The sequence below is a fragment of the Dipodomys spectabilis genome, unplaced genomic scaffold, assembly GCF_019054845.1.
Source record: "Dipodomys spectabilis isolate Male_0828 unplaced genomic scaffold, ASM1905484v1 ptg000137l, whole genome shotgun sequence".
NCBI lineage: Eukaryota > Metazoa > Chordata > Mammalia > Rodentia > Heteromyidae > Dipodomys > Dipodomys spectabilis.
The window spans coordinates 12730441-12751396 of NW_024870814.1; the positions used below are offsets into that span (position 1 = coordinate 12730441).

The 20956-nt window shown below is 39.5% G+C and overlaps 1 pseudogene; it reads left to right on the plus strand.

The window, feature by feature from the left end:
• The window catches only part of LOC122116639, a 1030500-nt pseudogene that overhangs the window by 887380 nt on the left and 122164 nt on the right, over positions 1-20956 (plus strand).

A 20956-nucleotide genomic window follows, 5' to 3' on the forward strand; every position in this document is an offset into this window, starting at 1 on the left:
ACATTTTGTACTTCTCATTGTTGCAACAGGTCCACCTGAATCCTTAAACGACTTGTTTGTCCCCATCTCCTCCACAAGTTATACTGATATCAAATATAGTGAAAGCGGGGGTTACACTGTGGGGGAGGGACATACAAAGCAACAAAGAAATAATCTTATAAATGCGTTAGAAACACATGCATGAAAGAAAAAAAACATTAAAATACATATTTAAGGGATCGTTTTCCTAACATCACATTATCTGACCTTTTCCGCTTGACTCATACATATACTAGATATTGCATATAAGGGAAACCATGGGACCTATGTTTCTTTGGGCCTGGCTTAGTTCACTTAATATAATTTTTTCCAAGCCTTTCCATTTCCTAACAAATGGGGAAATGTCATTCTTTCTGATGGAGGCATAGAATTCCATTGTGTATATATACCACATCTTCTTGATCCATTCATCTACTGAGGGGCATCTGGGTTGGCTCCATATCTTAGCTATGGTAAATAATGCTGCAATAAACATAGTTGTGCTGGTAGCTTTAGTGTGGTATTGTTTGTAAACATTTGGGTAAATGCCCAAAAGTGGGATTGCTGGGTCATAGGGGAGTTCTATGTGAAGTCTTTTGAGGAACCTCCATACTGCTTTCCAAAGTGGTTGAACAAGTTTACATTCCCACCATCAATGAAGTAAGGTTCCTTTCTGTCCACATCCCCTCCAGCATCTGTTGTTCTTAGAGTTCTTGATTTTTGCCGTTCTAACTGGAGTGAGGTGATATCTCAATGTTGTTTTGATTTGCATTTCTTTTATTGCTAGGGATGTTGAACATTTCTACATGTGTCTATTGGCCATCCTTCTTTCTTCTTCAGAGAAGTTTCTCTTTAAGTCTTTCGCCCACTTATTTATTCGGCAGTTGTTTCTTTGAGGATTTGTTGTTGGGGGGTTTAATTTTTTGAGTTCCAAGTATATTTTAGATATGAGACCCTTGTCCGTTGTATGGCTAGTAAAGATCTTCTCCCAATCTGTGGGCTTTCTATTGATCTTGCTAGCTATGTCATTTGCCATGCAGAAGCTCTGCAACTTTATGCAATCCCATTTGTCCAACCTTTCTTTGATTTGTTTGTGTTTCCGGGTCTCTATTCAGAAAATTTCGGCCTGAGCCAAGGAGACCTAGGGTTTCTCCTATTCCATCCTGTAATGTTTTCAGAGTGTCTGCTTTGAGTTCAAGGTCTTTGATCCATTTGGAGTTGATTCTAGTGCAGGGTGATATATAAGGATCTAGCTTCAGGTTTCTAAATGTAGTTAACCAATTTTGCCAGCACCATTTACTGAAGAAGTTGTCTTTCTTCCATTGTATTTTTTTGGCTCCCTTATCGAAGATTAGATGGCTATAGGTCTGTAGGTTCATTTCTGGGTTTTCAATTCTTTTTTTTTTCTTTTTTTTTTAATTTAATTTTATTTTATTTGAAAACATACTGTACAGAGGGGTTACAATTACATGGGCAGGATAATGCATACATTTCTTACCAAGCATTGCAGCCTCCTCCTTTGTTTACGCTTCACCTCCCTTCCCCCCCTCCCCCCCCCCCACTCCGACATTGTAAAGCTGGTTTTGACATGACATTTTGTACTTCTCATTGTTGCAACAGGTCCACCTGAATCCTTAAACGACTTGTTAGTCCCCGTCTCCTCCACATGTTATACTGACATCAAACATAGTGAAAGCAGGGGTTACACTGTGGGGGAGGGACATACAAAGCCAACAAAGAAATAATCTTATAAATTCGTTAGAAACACATGCATGAAAGAAACAAAAACATTAAAATACATATTTGAGGGTTCGTTTTCCTAACATCACATTCTCTGACTTTTTCCACTTGACTCATACCTATACTAGATATTGCAAATAAGGGAAACCATGGGACCTATGTTTCTTTGGGCCTAGCTAACTTCACTTAATATAATTTTTTCCAAGCCTTTCCATTTCCTAACAAATGGGGAAATGTCATTCTTTCTGGTGGAGGCATAGAATTCCATTGTGTATATATACCACATTTTCTTGATCCATTCATCTACTGAGGGGCATCTGGGTTGGCTCCATATCTTAGCTATGGTAAATAATGCTGCAATAAACATAGTTGTGCTGGTAGCTTTAGTGTGGTCTTTTTTGTAAACATTAGGGTAAATGCCCAAAAGTGGGATTGCTGGGTCATAGGGGAGTTCTATGTGAAGTCTTTTGAGGAACCTCCATACTGCTTTCCAAAGTGGTTGAACAAGTTTACATTCCCACCAACAATGAAGTAAGGTTCCTTTCTGTCCACATCCCCTCCAGCATCTGTTGTTCTTAGAGTTCTTGATTTTTGCTGTTCTAACTGGAGTGAGGTGGTATCGCAATGTTGTTTTGATTTGCATTTCTTTTATGGCTAGGGATGTTGAACATTTCTTCATGTGTCTATTGGCCATCCTTCTTTCTTCTTCAGAGAAGCTTCTCTTTAAGTCTTTCACCCACTTACTTATTGGGCAGTTGTTTCTTTGAGGATTTGTTGTTGGGTGGTTTAATTTTTTGAGTTCCAAGTATATTTTAGATATGAGACCCTTGTCCATTGTATGGCTAGTAAAGATCTTCTCCCAATCCGTGGGCTTTCTATTGATCTTGCTAGCTATGTCATTTGCCCTGCAGAAGCTCTGCAACCTTATGCAATCCCATTTGTCCAACCTTTCTTTGATTTGTTTGTGTTTCCGGGTCTCTATTCAGAAAATTTCGGCCTGAGCCAAGGAGACCCAGGGTTTCTCCTATTCCATCCTGTAATGTTTTCAGAGTGTCTGCTTTGAGTTCAAGGTCTTTGATACATTTGGAGTTGATTCTGGTGCAGGGTGATATATAAGGATCTAGCTTTAGTTTTCTACATGTAGTTAACCAGTTTTGCCAGCACCATTTACTGAAGAGGCTGTCTGTCTTCCATTCTATTGTTTTAGCTTCCTTATCGAAGATTAGATGGCTATAGGTCTGTAGGTTCATTTCTGGGTTTTCAATTCTATTCCATTGGTCCTGAGGTCTGTTCTTATGCCAATACCAAGCTGTTTTGATTACTATGGCTTTATAGTAGAGTTTGAAATTTGGTATTGATATTCCTCCAGCAGTGTTCTTTCCGTTGAGGAGCGTTTTTGCTATTCGGGGTCTTTTATTGTTCCATATGAATTTTTGGATTGCCTCTTCTATTTCCTTGAAGAATGAGGGTGGAATTTTGATAGGTATCGCGTTGAATTTGTAGATAGCCTTGGGAAGTATTGCCATTTTAATGATGTTAATCTTTCCAATCCAGGAGCATGGGAGGTTTTGCCATTTTTTAAGTTCTGTGTTGATTTCCTTTTTCAAGACTTTAAAGTTATTCACATCTCCTTTTTTTTTTTAAACGGACTGTAAGCTGGTCCTGCGTTTGATCTAATCTTTTTTGCTCAAGGCTACCACTTTAGCCACAACTCCAGTAATTTATCTTTTTGCAGGTTACTTGGAAAATCTCATCGTACCTGCCTCGTTTGACTTTAAGCACAGATCCTCAAACTCAGCCACTTGAGCATCAAGGATTATTCTCAGCTTCATCTGAGTTTTTAGGTAACTTGTTTGCCAGTGTTCAATTCTTGTAAGTCTTTCTGTAGCATTGACCTCCAACCACCACACAGATTCCCTTTCAAGTATTATACTTAGAGCTAATTTCTCCCATTCAATCCTACCAGTGGCTGCTAGTTTTTTCCTCGCTTGGCGTCATTTCCAATTAACAAACCCTGATGATAAATAAAAGCACATATTGGGATAATTGCTTGTGGAGATCAACAGAATAAGACTAATTTGAACTGCTATTTCTGGTTTCTAGCTTTAAGCTCTTTGGGAAATTTTTAGGGGCTCCTAACTAGCCTATTTGTAAATATGATTCTTGAATGACTTAGTATGAAGTCTCTCCTTACCTAATTTAAGGTGTTTGAGAATGGTCAGGTATGGGTTGGCTAATTGAACCAAAGCACAGATTCCACTCCAGTTGGCCAGTAATATCTTCAACAGTGGTCTTCTGCAATACCACCAGATATTTCACCTGGCTATGATTAGTGCTAATTGCTCATCTCAAAGGGTTGGCCTTCACTACATCCAGTTAAGTTTCCCTGAAATGTCAAATTTTCCCCAGGTAGTTGGCCTTGAAAGAATGGAGCTGGTCAGTTTCAGAGGTTTTTGAAATAGACTCTTGCTTTTGAGAATAGCAACAGGGTGTTCCAAGTTGTCTTACTGACCTATCATGCATTTCATGCCCATGGGGTCTGAGATCCATGACAGCACAAATAGGACTACTTGTGTGGCCTCTCTGCCACACAGTCATAGCAGTACTTAGAATGTGGACAGAATCACCACAGTATTTACCTTGCCTATCCAGTCTCAATTTCAGTCCTGGTAGGCTCAAAATTGGAAGTCATACACAGAGTGTCTGCTTCAAGACTGAAGTTGCAACCATACCGTAGGATTAACTAGAGGGTGGATTGAGACCCTGGAGCCAAGCATGGTCACCATAAGGTCAGTAAGACTGGAGTTCCCCATGCAGGATGTTTTCACAAGTCAATATCTGACAAACATTAGACACTTATTTGGGCATTATGAAACTGAATCAATTTGATCAGAAGCCCCCTCCTTACTAGAAGGCAATCCCCCTCCCAACTAGAAGGGAAACCTGCTGCTTTCCTGCTAAACAGAAACCCCCAAGACTCCCTCGCACTTGATAAGAAACACTCCTTCCCTCTTGATAGGAAACGCTTTAGGTGTAGCTTTTTTTTTTTTTTTTTTTTTTGGTAAGTCTTGGGGCTGAACTCTGGGCTTGGCTGCTGTCCCTCAGCTCAAGGCTAGAGCCACAGCACCACTTCTGGTTTTCTGAGTGGTTTATTGGCAATAAGAATCTCATGGACTTTTCCTGCCCAGCTTGGCTTTGAACCATGTACCTCAGATCTTAGCCTCCTGAGTAGCTAGTATTATAGGTGTGAGCCACCAACACCTGATTTTTAATATTTTCTCTTTTTTGTCAGTTTTGAGGCCTGAACTCTGGGCCTGGGCATTGTCATTCAGCTCTTCAGCTCAAGGCTAGCACTCTACCACTTGAACCATAGTGCCACTTTTGGCTTTTTCTGCTTACATGGTGTTGAGGAATCGAACCCAGGTTCTCATGCCTGCAAGGCAAGAACTCTACCACTGGGCCAACTTCCCAGCCCTTCATCTGAGTTTTTAGTTAACTTACTTGCCAATGTTCAATTCTTCTAAGCCTTTGTGCAGCTTTGGCCTCCAATCAACACATAAACTCTTCCCTTTTGGGATAACGTTTCTAGAACTAATTTTCCCATGCCATCTTACTAGAGCATTTAGTTTATGGGTTAAAAAAAAAAAAAAAAAAAAAAAACACTTAACAAACCTGTTTTTTTCTTTTTGCCAGTCATATCGCTTGAACTCGGGGTCTGGGCACTGTTCCTGAGCTTCTTTTGCTGAAGGCTAGCACCCTACCAGTTGACCCACAGTGCCACTTCCAGGCTCTTCTGTTTATGTGGTGCTTAGGAATAAAACCCAGGGCTTCATGAATGATAGTTAAACACTTTCCAGTCCCCAAACTACATTTTTATTTATAGTAACCATCAGAATAAAACTGATTCATAAGCTGCTATTTGGTTTCTGGCTTTGAACTTTTTGGAAACTTTTGGGGAATCCTGAATGTAAATATGAGATATGAATGACCCTCTAGGGAAGGGGTCTCTCCTTACCTAGTATAAAATGTTTGAGAATGTACAGGTGGGTGAAATGCTAGGGTGAAAGGGATGGCCAATTGAACCAAAGCACAGGTTCTTCTCTAGTTGGCCAGAAGGTCTCCAACACTGGTCCTCCACAATACCATCAGACATTTCACTTGGCTATATGGTTAGTGCTTACTGCTCATCTCTTCACAGGATTGGCCTTCACGCATCCTGATAAGTTTCCCAGAAATGCCAATTGTCCTCCCAAATGAGAGAGGCAAGGAGTATAGTTGACCTTGGGAAGATGGGGTTTTTGTCTTAGATCCTTACTCTCGCGAACAGCAACAGCACAGTCTTACAAGTTTCCCCAGGCCGTGCTTGACCGATGATAGATCATGGACTCCATGCCCTTGGGGGCCAGATGTTCATCATAGTGGGAGTTGGACCACTTGTTTTTCTGGCCTCTGTGCCACACAATCTTAATAGTAATGGTGGACAGAATATTTAATCCATTTCACCCAAGCATTGGTTTTGTTGTTGTTGGTTGTGGGACTTGAACTCTGGGCCTGTGTGCTGTCCCTGAGCTCTTTAGCTCAATGCAAATGCTCTACCACTTGATCCACAGCACCACTTCCAGTTTTCTGGTGGTTAATTGGAGACAAGGGCCTCAAGAGCTTTCCTGCCTGAGCTGGCTTTGAAACCCAACCTTCATATCCTGAATAGCTAGGATTACAGATGCAAGCCATCGGCACTGGTCTTTTAACTTAAATTTTAAGTCTACCCTGAAAGTCTGCTTCTGAAACAGTTTCCAATGCCATACATCTGTGGATCAGCTAGAGGATCCATCCAGGCCTCAGAGTCAAGGTGTGTCAGCTGAAGGAGTTTAGTGAGTAGGACTTTCTGGAGTTCTCCCTTCCGGATACAGGATTTAACACACACATGCAAGTACATATACAGGTTTTTGTTTGGACAAGTGTACATTATAGAGCTCAAAAATGAAAATCATTTATAGTGTTCTCAGATCTTTTTCAATATTCTCCTACTGGATTATCAGGAGGAGCAGGTCTATGGATCCATTTTTCTTGGGTTCCTTTAGTTCTACAATTCTTATTCCCCATTTTAGCAGGTCTCTTGTGATTTCAGTTTTTGGTGCACTTAATCCTCCCTATTGTAAGTTTCTTGTGCACCCCTTTCATATTCAACTCTCCCCTTACTGGGGATTTGTCAAAGATGTCTTCCTCCAGCTCCCACATTTTTTTCTTGTGACAGGGAATGAAAACGCAGTTCAAGTCTCAAATTGTCTTTGTGCCTAAGACACACTCAGCCCATGAAAATTCCCAACCAACAAGGTAATATGCTCTAGTCCAATTTTTTTTCTCATGGTCAATGCATGAGGTTACTTTTTATTGGGGTGCCTCCTTGGGCCCCTTCCTGACATTGCTGATATACTTTCCATCCTCGGTTCATCATTAACCACAAGGGATGGTGTTTAACCCAAGCTTGAGCTACCTCACCAAAGTAGAAGTGCCTCCTCCTGAGGGGTTCCCAGGATCCCCTTGAGTAACAAGGATCCTGGACAAATCCCCAAATTGTTGGGAATACTCCCATAGTGTACCCCAATATCCGAAGAAAGACAATCGACTTCAAAGAACTTTGCCTGGCAAAGTTTAGTTCTGTCAAAGGGCATGTTACTGACAGGAAGCCTATTAAGCAACCAGTCTGAGTAGGAATCTGCCCAGGTTTTACCCTTAATGAGTTACTACTTGTCTTGATCAGAAGTTGTGTTCACAGTCTTTCTCAATTGTCTATTTTGAAGCTCAGATGTCTATTTTCAAAGGGGTTAACAGTTTCAGAGCCACCAACTAAACCAGGACAACCAGGCCAGAAATTTTTAGACAAAGCTTACTCATCTTGTGCTCTATGAGTTAATCCATGCCTCAAGTCCCTAGCACGATTCTAGAAACAGGATATACTTTAGTTAAAATAGCTTTTTGTAAGATGATGGCCTCTCTTAGTTGCTTTACTTCAAGCAATCACTTTGAGAGAAAAAGATTCTAACTCCTACAGAGTCCATTCCCAGACAGACTTTATTGTCAGCAGCTCCCTCTTTGGAATGGAGGCTTATGAGCTTGGAGGTGAAAACAGCTTATTCATATATTGCCTTGGTTCCCTTAGGCAAACTCACCTCAGCGGGTGGTTATGAAACCAACAGCTGTGTGTGGCTGCTTCATATAAAGAACCTGCCTTGTACTTCTGCTCCTATGGCTACTAGAAAGAGGAGGCACGTAGCTGTGGACTTAAGCACACATATTGAGCACAGAGCAAAGAGCACAGAGTGGGCTGCAGCATTTTCAGAGCTATAGATGAATCAGTCAGATCCTAGCTGCTTGGCTGACCACAGGGCACACTCTTGATGCCACATTTCTTAGGCAGAGCATTTCCAAGCTGCCAAGATACTATGGTAGGAAGAGGCCTGAAGGAGAATTCTTGGTGAGAAGGAAAATGTGAAAGTTTGGATTTAGGTTTTAGAAAATGCAAGCCACTTTCTGAATTGCTTGAGGCAGCTAGCAGATCAACATGTTTTCTCGCCCTCTAGATGAAGAGTATGAGAACACTTCCCACATCTCAGTCAATCCTGCCTGCCTGGCAGTCTTCTATTCCCTCTTACAGGAGGTAAGCAGTTTTTAAGAAGTCTTATAGGGTGCTCATTACATTCTTCTGGGTTTAAAAAAAAAAAAAAACGGTAACACATTCTTATTGAAACAATGTAGCACTAGATTCTTGTTTGAAGCATTTCACTTGTGGCTCTGCTACTTACAAGGCTTAATCTTAATCAAAATAACTTGTCTGAGCCTAAATTTTTATTCTGTATAATGGAGAGCATTATAGCAATGATGAACTTTGAATAGTTTACTACATGCTACAGAGGGGTATTTGTTTTCTTTGAACTATCACCTTTTATCAATCTATAAGGTTGGTCTTCATTATTGTACTTCTATACCCCCATTTTATATAGAAAAACTGTACCTTCAAGAAAAATTTAATACCCAGTAGTTTATAGAGCATTTTTACCCACATTGAATCTCCAAAGGAATGAGTGGAGATTCTGCCTCAGACAAGCCCCATGAATAAGATAGGATAAAGAAAGTAATGAGGGCAAAGCAAGAGATGTTGTCATTAATCCTTGCCTGTAAAGCAAAGGAGAGGTAGTGTGTGGTAGCCAACCAGTGAAGGAGAGCAGAGTGGATCTAGGTATTGAAAGCAGTTTTTTTTTTAAGAGCCAGCTTTAATTTATATACACAGGTGTTATATAGATTGTCTTTGGTTTAAAAAAATAATAAAAATTATTCAGCAAATTGCTGAGAGATTCTATTAGTTTAAACTCTTAATTCTTGGACTGAGTAATTCACAAAATTAAGATCTTCGAGGTTCCTTGAGTATGAGACCATTTGGAGAAAGCAAGAGTCAGCGAATCTGAGCTATCTGGTAAGAAAGCATATCCTCTGGATTTAGATCAACTTCTATCTCAGAACAAGAGGAAGAAAATAAATAACATTCTACAGAACTTAACACCTTAAAGATACTGGATTGCTGCATTATTTTTTCATTGTTAGATTCATACAGGAAAATAAAAGCTGAGAACTCCTGGGCCCTTTGCTAGCCTAGAACTGGGTGCTTGTTGTTTTTTCCTAATTCTTTAGAGATTCTAGTGAGAAGAATTGAGAAAATGCAGACATTAGCCTGGTTAGGATTCATCTTCAACCACAGTGCCTCATTTAGTGAATTTTAAACTGCCCACTTCCAATCACAGACCCGGCACACTGCACCAGGAGACCGCAGGCCGAGGTCAGCCTGAAGTGCCCATGGGCGGCCCTGCGCCCAGAGCTCGGGGCACAAAGTGGGAGCTGCGGCCCGGCTGCTGTGAGTCCACACCCTGCCCCAGCGACCGCCATCAGCTGCTGTCACCAGAGCTCTGTGACCGGCTGCCACAGCCTTGCCTCAGGCCTGTCCACCGGCAGCCTATTCATTCAGTGGCGCTGGGTCCCTGCTGTTCGCCTCAGATGCATCCAAGGCCCAGGCGATTGTTCTGGAACAATGCAACGCTGAAACTTGTGTTCCCACACCAAACGTTTGTGGGCGCCATACAAAAGGTCTGCCGGGAAGCAAGTCCGCGGTTAGCGGGCTGGGGCATTGCTGGAGCTGTTGCTGGCCGCCCTTCCACCAGCCTGCGCTGCGGGGTGGCTGCGGGCGTGGCCAGGACCCCGCCACAGCCCAACATCCCACCTCGCTGGCTGCCCAGCATCCAACCGCGCGGGGCGCCTGGCTTGGCGCCAGGTCGCCACTGAGGGGTGTCCCGTCTGCTGTCCAGAGGGACAACCGGTGGAGCATCGGGTCGGGCGCCCATGATGCTGCCCCGCCCTCCCTCCGGCTGTTGCCTGCCCAGCCCGTGGCCCACCCTGCCCCTCCAGCATTGCCCAGGCAGCCCTTGGCCCTGCAGCCTTGGCCAGCCACCCCCCAAGCCCTCCCCATGGCCTCAAGGCCAAGGCTTCTCTCCCCCCAACATCTTCAGAATGGCAGTATTGTCTATGTCTCGGGTTTGTTTTCTTTAAAGAATTCGAGAGCAGAAAATTTTTTAAAAAATAAGTTTTTACTTGTGAAAATACCAGACAGAGGGGTTACAATGACATGAGCATTGTTGCCTCCTCCTTTGTTTTTCCCCTACCGTCTCTGCCCTCCCATCTCCACGACTACACTCCCCCACCCCACCCCACCTCCCCCCACTTCACCCCCCACCTCCCCACTTCACCCCCCACCTCCCCTCCACCCCATTTCATCTCCCCCTTCCAAAGTTGTAAAGTTTGTTTTTCGACGTAGTCTTGTACATCTCATCTCACTGTATCCCTATTTAAACAATGTGTTTTTCCCTTCCTCTCCCCAAATTATACCAACGTCAAATACAGTGAAAACGGGGGTTATACCTTGGGGGAAGGACAAAGCAAAAAAAATAATCACCTCATAAACACATTAGAAAAAAGTTTCTAAAGCAGGGCTTTTTTTGTTGCTTTGATTTTTTTCATCCCTTCCCAGTTCCCCCTTAAAGCATGTTCTCTTGATTTTTTTTTTCATCCCTTCCAACTCCCCCCTAAAGCAGCTGTTCTTCAAAGTGAAAAGAGCGCAGTGAAAGAGACCCCTCAGCCAAAGGAGAAGCCAAAAGCTGATCTTAAGAAGCCCACATCCCTGATGTGTATATATAGAGCCTTTGATTCTGCCCTGTAGGGCGTGTTCCTGGATTGATTGGTCAAGAGGCGGGCTTGTGCTGCATGGCATCTCCTGATTGGTTTCCCAGTCTCAGAGCATGAGTAAGAAGTTTCCTTATTGGATGCCACATCTCAGAGCACAAGTGGGGAAAACACTTTTGATTGGATGGGAGATAGAGGGACACACCCCAGACCATAGTCAGAAACAGCTAATGTGTTAACACCTGAAGCCTGATGGGAACAAGGTGTGTATTTTTGCTGAGTCATTCATCCCCGCCATGTTGGAGCCAATTCCAACCATCACCTGTTATCCATAACTACCCAGCTGAAGTGGTTTAACTCCCTCCGAGTGGCACATCAACACTTGTTACTCACAGGGCGCTGGTTTCCCATGAAATACTATGTTGACAGAGAGATTGAATGTCTAAATCTCTGTTTTGAAGCAGCAAAGTCCTCTTTCTTAAACTTGCACACTTACTTTGCATGTCACTTGATTTCTACTTACAGAAGGCTGATTCAGTTCTGCTTTGAGCCAGCATGGTAAAATCTAGGGCAGAGAAATAACTGGACTGTATTTCTAAAGTCAGGTGTAGTAGAAGCCACCATTCCGGAGTGCTTGTATTGTCTTCATAGTCCTGTATTTTGTTGTGGGAAGTAATTTCTCCTGAAGGTACATTCTGAGCTGAATTCAAGCCGAAGATGGTATTTGTGCATCTGTAAACATATACTTAGGAATCTAAACTGCAAATGAAGCAAGTTCTTAGTAGCAGAACAGTGTGTTCAATATATAACTGGTAATGTTATTTTGGTGAACAAATGAAAGAAAAATCATAAAAGGACCGATAACTGACTTGTTGAGTGATGACCCTTTGTACAACTACTTAAAGGATAATATGTATATACATATATATATATACATATATATAAAAGCAATACTATGTATTTTCTGTGTGTGCATATCCACAATGTAGGTACCTTAAGGAAAGGAGACTCAAATGGATCATAACAATGCAACTAGTAATGGTTTAGTCTCTTATCTGTCAAAACCCCAGGGGAAGACAGTAAAGGTATGAAGATTCCAAGAAGATGGAGGCATACCCCAACGTTAGGATTTAGCCCTCACTGTCTTGGCCCAAGGTGATGGCTAAAATGCCATCACTTCCAAGTTCCAGGAAGTGAGGTGAAGGAACAAAAAGAAGGAAATAAAGAAATACAGAACATGTGCGGACTGTCCTTTAAGACAACATTCTAGAAGCTATCAGGTAACATTTTTCTCTGTATTGTTATCTAAATATTATCATTATTGGGAAATGTTATCACTATTTTACTTACCCTTGAGTTTGGTTAAAAGGACAGGTGTCTCTATTGATTCAGAAAGGAAGGGTGGATATTATGGTAGGCACATGAGATGTTTTGCTATGTATATCAAGGGCTATAGATCTCACCTGTAATGTTTTACTGTTGTGTAAGCAGAATAGATCCTGCATTTTGTGTACAACTAGAAACTATTTTTAAGGGTAAGAAAAAGAGGAAACATATCTCAGATACTACATATGCTATTGTATTTTTAATATGTGTACAATAACATCCAAATTACGGCAAATTGAGTATGTATTTTGTACAAAAGGGGTGATTTCCCTGAGCCTTCTCTCATTACATTAAAAAAACAGCTTCACACACTTAAGTAAGATATAGTTTTGTACCCAGGTTTATTGCTTACTGGCAATTTAAATTGTTTTTCCAACCTGTGGTTGTTGTTTTTTTCTTTTTTTCAGTAATTGTGGTCAAATGCAAACAACTCAAAATTTATCATCTTTTTAAACTTTGTATTAGCATTACCTAGTTATAGGTGGATTTCATTTTGATATATCCACATAGGAATACAATGTACCCTGATTATATCTACCCCTTCATTATTCTCCTTCTTCTCCTCTCCCAGGTTTTCTTATCTTAATTATTTTAAGAATACAGCATAGTAGTAGTAAGTATATTTACACTATTGTACAAGTTCAATGTCCACACTCTTTTCATCCTTCAAGATTAAAATTCTATATTCATTAAAATAATTTTCCACTCTCCTCTGCTTCAAGGTCTCCATCAAGAATATTTTTGCTTCCTGTCTCTATCAATTTGACTTTCTATATAACTGATACAAGTAGAATTATGCAATATTTGATCTTTCTATGACTGCCTTTGAGGAGCCTGAGGCCTGAGTGACTCCAACTTGAGCTAGCTGTCATCTTATGAAGTATGAGTTATGTAGCTGACCATGAGCCCAGACTGGGAATGAACAGAAGCAATTCATGGGCCCTAGGAACATAAACAATCCTTGAGAAATTCAGGCAGGCAGGTGTTGGAGGGCATGGTGACTCCGACCCCCCCCCCCCCCCCCCCCCCGCAGTGAGGCCACTGTTGGTGTGTGTTTAAGAAAGGAACCGTGCAGTTTAGCATGCATCTCCTTGAGACTCCCTGTGGTGCAAGCCAACCAGTTTAAGTACTTCAAAGCTCTGATCTAACCAACAACATGTTTCTGCTTTGTAGTGTGCCAATCATACTATAGAATTTTATTATGATTTTCCCCCTACATGTAATAACTTGTTGTAAGATGCTATGATGTATACAAAGTCCCTGCCTTCCCTCAAAAAGTGTATAAAAAGTACTATATCCCTGGGCTGGGGTCTCTTAGCATCACCAGTTACCTGGTATGCAGAGGACCAAGCTGGAGCTTGCAATAAAGACTCCTTTGCCTTTACATTGGTGACGGTCTCTGATGGTCTTTAAGGTAAGAATTCCCAAATTCGGTTTTACAGCTTATCTCATTTAGCAGTGTCCCTAAGATTCATCCATAATATAGCATCTGTCACAACATAATTCTTTTTAAAGTTGAAGTAATATACCACTCTGTGTATAAACCACATTTATTTTATCTATTCATTTGTTGATGACCATTTATATTGCCTCCATGTTTTAGTATTGTACAAAATGAATATGAGTGTTCAAAGTTATCTTCAAGATCTTGCTTTTAGATCTTTAGAGTATATGCCCAGAAGTGGAGTCATTGTATCATATGACAATTCTCTTTTCTTTCTTTTTTTTATGTCATGGCTGGAACTCAGGGCCAGGTCACTGTCTCTGAACTTTTCCTCAAGGCTAGTGTTCTACTACTTTAAACCACAGGTCCACTTCCTGTTTTCTACCCAGGCTAGCTTTGAACCTCCTTCCTTGGATTTCAGCTTCCTGTCCTGAGTGGTTAGGATTATGGGCATGAATAATCCTGTTTTTAATTGTTTGAAAAGATGCCATACTGTTTCCCATAGAAAGGTTCCAATTTTACCACACTTTTGTCAGTATTGTTACTTTGTTTTTTGTAGTTATCCTAATTCATATGAAGTGGTCATATTCTTCATTGTTTTGACTTACACTGTCCTGGTGATTAGTGATGTTAAACACCTTCTTCATGTGCTTATTAACACTTTAATTGTCTTCTCTGGAGAAACATCTGAGTTCTTTGCACATTGTAAAATCAGGTTGTTTGTTGTTGTTAGGATGATGTTCTTTGTATATTCTTGATGTGAACCACTCATCAAATATATGCTTGCAATGGCTTTATCCCATTCTGTGTTGCTTCTTTGGACACTGATGATTGCATTCTTTGGAACATCCTGGTTTGTGTTTTCCTACAGTGACTGACCCTTCTCTGATGTCAGTTTCCAGTATGTCTTCTGGTCCTGTAACTATGAACCATCATATTGATTTGCACTCCTGTTTTTGTAACAATGAACTAAAGCTACATAATAATGCTCTGGTTGCCTATCGGCTTCCATTTTTGGATCTCTTTCCCTCAGCTTTTAGTAAAAAGCCCTGGGGCATATTTACAACTTATTAGGTCCTAAAAACCCTGTAGAAAGTTGCAGCCATTAAATTTAGTTAGTTCTGATGGAAATATGTGACTTCCAATGTCTAAAATAGGGCAAATAAGATGAAAATTCATACAGATTTTTTTTTAATTGCCAGTCATAGGGCCTGAACTCTGGGCCTGGGTGCTATTCCTCAGCTCTTCAGCTCAAGGCTAGTGCTCTACCATTTGAGCTACAGAGCTACTTCTGGCCTTTTCTGTGTATGTGGCACTGAGGAATTGAACCCAGGGCCTCATGCATGCAAGGCAAGCACTCTACCACTGAGCTGCCTTCCAATGCTTGATAGGAAATGTACTCATTACCTTGCTCATGTAACTGTAACCCCTCTGTACAGTATTTTTACAATTAAAAATGTATTTTAAAGAAGATGAAAATTGAGAGCTTCGTAAAGTAGAAGCACACCAAAACTCTAGGTATATATTTTTCTTCACATGACTATTTAGAATTGTATGAAGCTAGAAATTTAACCTACTTGCAAGTTAATAACATTTTCATGGATGCTAGATGATTTGTGATACTCTTGGGTCAGAGACAAAAGGGACTTAATTTTTACAGCAATAGTGAAAGTTAGTGGTGTGTGTGTGTGTGTGTGTGTGTGTGTGTGTGTGTGTGTGTGTGTGTGTCTATTTATATATTTGAAGTAAATCTCCCAGCCCTCAGTGCTAGTGAGTGAGGTAAAGATAAGGTGAAACCTGTACAAACAATATATTCTGAGTTTGAGCAACTGCAATCTATATAATGAGCAATAGATATGCCTGAACTTTACTCTGGAGGATGACAATAGCTTAGAAATAGCTTGTAAAAATATCTTTGTAAGTATACTATAGAATAAAGAGCAGCTAGTGTTCACTTGGAGATATGCTAATACTTGAGACAGCTGTGGAATTGTTCTTTTCTTTTGTTTCTTGAAGGTTCCTAGCTACCTAGACCAATACATATTTCTCCTAATAAATACATACCTCTCCTTAAAAATGAGGCATGACAATTTGTTGAGATTATTCTTTTCTTAGCCCTAAGCCTTAAGATGAAATAGAGACTTAAATCCAATCTAGAGTACAAATTCAACAAAAGAAATAGATGGAGTTCATATTTTACACATCTAGAAACTTTTAGAGCCATTTTTTAATGCAGGTATGGAAGAAATTAAGGAAAAAATAGGTCCACAAATATAATTTATGAAGGTATTCTATGTATTTTAACATTTCTGTTTTTTAGTGTGTGAATATTTACAGAATACAGAAAACCAAAGTTTATTCCAGAGCCTATCATGGAATACAATGTAGCAAATTTTCTATATATTGCTTGTATATTTATAGAATTCATCTGTGTGATTTTTCTACTATTTTGATAAACAGAGCTCCTGTTTTACACTTTGAAATACTTTTTTCTACCTACAGCATTCTAGACACTTTGCTGTCTACAAACATAGAAAAGATTCATGCACAACCCTCACCTTCAAGAAGCAGTTCTCAGTGTCTCAAGTAGCTTGTGTTTATCCCCACCCTTTTCCTCCCAACTGTCAATCTAGGTAAGTGATGACTGAATTCTATAAGACAGAAAACTCAGATAATTCACAGACATGCAGTTAGCATCCAATGGAACCTTCTTCACTTGGATTATTTATATATATATATATATATATATATATATATATATATATATGTATGTATATATACATACATATATATATATATTTGGTTGATTGTGGGGCTTGAACTCTGGACTTGGGCACTGTCACTGCACTCTTCAGCTCACGGTGAGCACTCTACCACTTAAGTCATAGCCCTGCTTATGGTTTTCTAGTGGTTTATTGGAAATAAGAGTCTCACTGACTTTCTCCTGCCTGGGCTGGCTTTGAACCATGATCCTCAGATCTCAACCTCCTGAGTAACTTAAGATTACAGGTGTGAGCCACCTGCACCCGGATTGGATATTATTTTATCACTATTTTTGGAGAACTTCAGCTTCGTTATTTGGAAACTGAGTTGTCCAGCTCACAGTGAGTAGATGAATCTCATTATTTAAAATTTCATTTAACTTAACTAAAATTGGAAGAATTAATTACTCAGACACTATTCACATTTGAGATTCAGTAGCTGCACGTAGCCAGTGGCTAATCTGTTAGACAATACATATATAGAATATTTCCATTATCACAGATTTTCTGTTAGAACTGATTTAGAGTTTTACCACCACGGTTAGACCTTTCTGCCATGCATATATGCATATACATATTTTCCTACAACTTTGGGGTCATATATTCATTTGTTTATTGCCAAAATTGGAGCTTGAATTCAGGGTCTGCGCATTGTTCTCAGCTTTTTTTTTTTTCTCAAGGCTAGCCACAGCTCCACTTCTGGCATTTTCGTGGTTAAATGGATTTTCTTGTGGGGGCTGGCTTTGAACCATGATCCTCAAATCTCACCCTTATGAGTAGGTAGGACTACAGGTGTGAGTGTACTTTATAACTTGACTTTTCATCGCATTATATCATGCATATATTTCCCATCTAATAACATCCTAAGAAACTGCACTGTTCTAAGAACATCACTTATAATGATTACATGGGAGTCCAGTGCTTATAAATACCATAGTTTATTGAACTGTGTCTACACTGAAAATCGTTGTTGTCTCCAAAATATTAAATGCATCATCAAAGTTGTTTTGAATTTTTCATTCTAGTATTTATTTTTTATAAATAGATAAGTATCTGCTAGTTTTTAGAAAGAACCAAATACAAACTTTCTTCTTACATAATAATCCATCTTAACTTGGCTCATCTAAAAAAGTAAGTTACTCCTCCCTGTGAAGTTATTCTTTTCCCAGCATGCAGTTCCATTTTTGTACAATTTTATACACATTACCCACTATAATGCCTTTTTCTAAAATCCGTCTTGCTATCATCCAGTTTTTGTAAAAACCTTTTCCAAGTTAATTCATTAATAGGAAGGCATAATTAACTAATACCAAATTAATGTCATCATTTCCATGGGTATTTGCATTTTAGCCTAGATCAAAACTTGATTCTAACAAGATTATACTTTAATGGAAGAATCAGAGCATCAATCAGGAGGTTGAGAGTACCCTCATGAACAAATTGTATCATGCATTGCTTATTTTTGTTTTAAGATTTGAAGGCTAAAGATTGCCAGCTCATATAACCCTGGTTCCAGTGCCCTGCATCTTGTATATACATTTTTCTAATTTGGAGAGGGGCATGGAAATAAAAAATGCTGAAACAAGGATTCAGGATGCCCCATTGAAACAATGCAATGTACAAGACACTAAGATGAAAACGAACTTCACAACTTTGGGAGTAGGGGGAAGGAGGAGTTGGGGAAGTAGAGAGTGAAGGGAATGTAGGGGGAAAACACAGGAGGGGGTAACAATGGTCAATAGGACATGTACTCATTACCTTACTCATGTACCTGTAACAACTCTATACAGTATCTTTACAATAAATAATATTTTTTAAAAAAAGATTACCAACTCATACTTCCACAATTAACTTGCTATACACCTTAAATACTTCATATGGCTCAAAATAGGAAACCAAAAAGAAAGCAACTTTCAATATAGATTGTCCATTGTTGTAAAACCGAGATGCCAAATGCAGTGCCCAGCGCACAGGATCCCAGAGTACAGTCATTAACCTCTAGAATGCTGAGTTATCTTATTTGGCTGGAAATCTCTTAATTTTGTTATAGACATTATGCAGAAATGTCCTGAAACAATAATCATGGAGAATAAACAGTTCTACAAAATCAGGAGAATTTTACCAAGTCAAAAAGAGGAAAACAAGACAAGAAAAATTCTATTCCTGGTTATATAAAAAATAGGATTGAACAATAGTCTAACAATAGTCTGAAGACGATAACAATTATTTAAGTGAGTTGTTATTATAAATGTAATAATAGAGTGATATGCATGGTAAAATAAAACCTGATGATGAGCCATGAACTCTGTCTTGGGAAGTCAGGAAAATCCTTCTTACACAGTGTCTTGATACATGGGAAGGGAGAAAAAAATGAAAAGCTTATGAAATTCCGTAGTCCCCAAATATTATGACCAAGGAATGCAAAGTATCAGGAACAGGGTAGCAGTAAATCAAATTGGAGAGATGGAAATGACTATGTAGCTTAGTGTTGTTGCACTTGCTTAATATGCACAAGGCCCTGGCTTCAATCCCCAGCACTAAAAAGGAAGGAAGAAAGAGACAAAGAAAGATTTGTGAAGTGGGCCTAGCACTCTCATAGAAGTTTTATTCTCTAGCCCAGGATTTCATACTGTTAATTACACATTATTACTGCATGGGAGAGTTAAAAGTACAGTTGCCCAAGTCTCAGCCATTTGTATGTGAGTGGGTACAGATGTATCAACTTCAGCTGATATGACTTGGAGGCAGACAGGATAGAGATATCACGGTAGTGCATATGAGTGTAGAATATGTAAAAAAGTTCGTGAGCCTTTTATTTCTGCAGGAAAGTAAATGCACGTGGTATGTGAGCCTAAGTCTGCATTTAAATGTACAAATATACCAATTTTGCAAACTTTGGTAAATTGCCTACCTCTCTTTAAGTCTTAGTTTCCTATTTTGGACATGGGAGCCAATGAGACTATAGTGAGAGAGTGTTAATAAAGTGTTTTCTGGCTATGCATTTTAAAATTTATTATAACTACCTTTAGTTGACTTGTTTATATGGTGTAAATTTGCACCAGGTGCTGAAGAGCAAAGCAGACGAGGATCAACTGTCCTGTCTTAGGTCTCTTGACTACTTGATGTCATTCCTTATATTCCAAAATTTTTGAGGTCAGAGTTGGACAAGCAGGCAGTTTTAAAACTTTTCCTTATGGAGCCTTAACATTTTTCAACATCACAGGGACTCTGGAAATATGGAAGAATAAAATATAGAGAAACCACAACAGTGCTTTTCAGCTGGCTTACTGTTCATCCTTTTGACCTATGATGGCAACTTACCAGACACTGCATTCGTTATAAATACTAAATTTATTTATACATTCTGGAGCCTGGAGGTCCAAGATTGCAATGCCAGCATAGTCAGGATTTTTTTTTCTGAGTAATGTTCTGTATTAAAGATCAGGAGTGAAATCTATTTGGTTTGTTTATTTAAATCCCATTCATGAAGGCTTGCCTCCATGACTTAATTACCATCCACATACACACAAAAAAGTTCTATAACATTACATTTGAGATAGGATTTCAACAAGTGAAACTGGATGAAGCGTGTAAATATATGCATTGTACTTATACTTTCGTTTCCCCCCCCCCCATAAGATTGTGGCTCTAAGAACAGTATGATCCAGACATTGAATGATCTTAAAGCTGACCTCTGGGCCACTCTATGATTTTGCAGTATTATATTGATCTGGCTTATTCAATTCTCTGCCTTCACTACGAGATTATTTGGAGAATACATAAGATAATTACACTGAGTAGTTATCTAGAGAATTATTTCATATTATTTACTTTTAATTTTTTGGTAGGTGCTTGGGTTTGAATTCAAAGTCTTGCATTTGCCAGGCAGGCACCTTACCCCTTGAATCATGCCACATCCAGCATGCTTTGGTTGTTTTTGAGATAGAGTCTTGCATTTGTTTATTCCTAGAGTACCTGGATAGTGAACTTCCTAGTTGGATGTCCAACACAGGTATGATGACAAGCCACACATTGGCACACCCAGCTTTTATTGATTGATATGGAGGTCTCATATGTTTTCCAGTTTGACTTTGAACTCCCACTATCCACATGTCCATTTTCAGAGTAGCTAGGATGATAGGTATAAACCATGTCATTTGGTTTCTATTATTTATGTTTATGAAAAGTCTGAAAGCTATGAGAAAATCCCCTAGAGTTTACTAACGATATCCAGATTCTAGGTGATATACTCATGTCTCTTCTGTTACAAACTGTTTTTCATTCTGTTTTATATAGAGCTATTTCACATCAAGAATAAAAATATTATTACTAATGCCAATTCAAACAGCTGTGACTATCTAATTTCTATGTGTGAATTTAT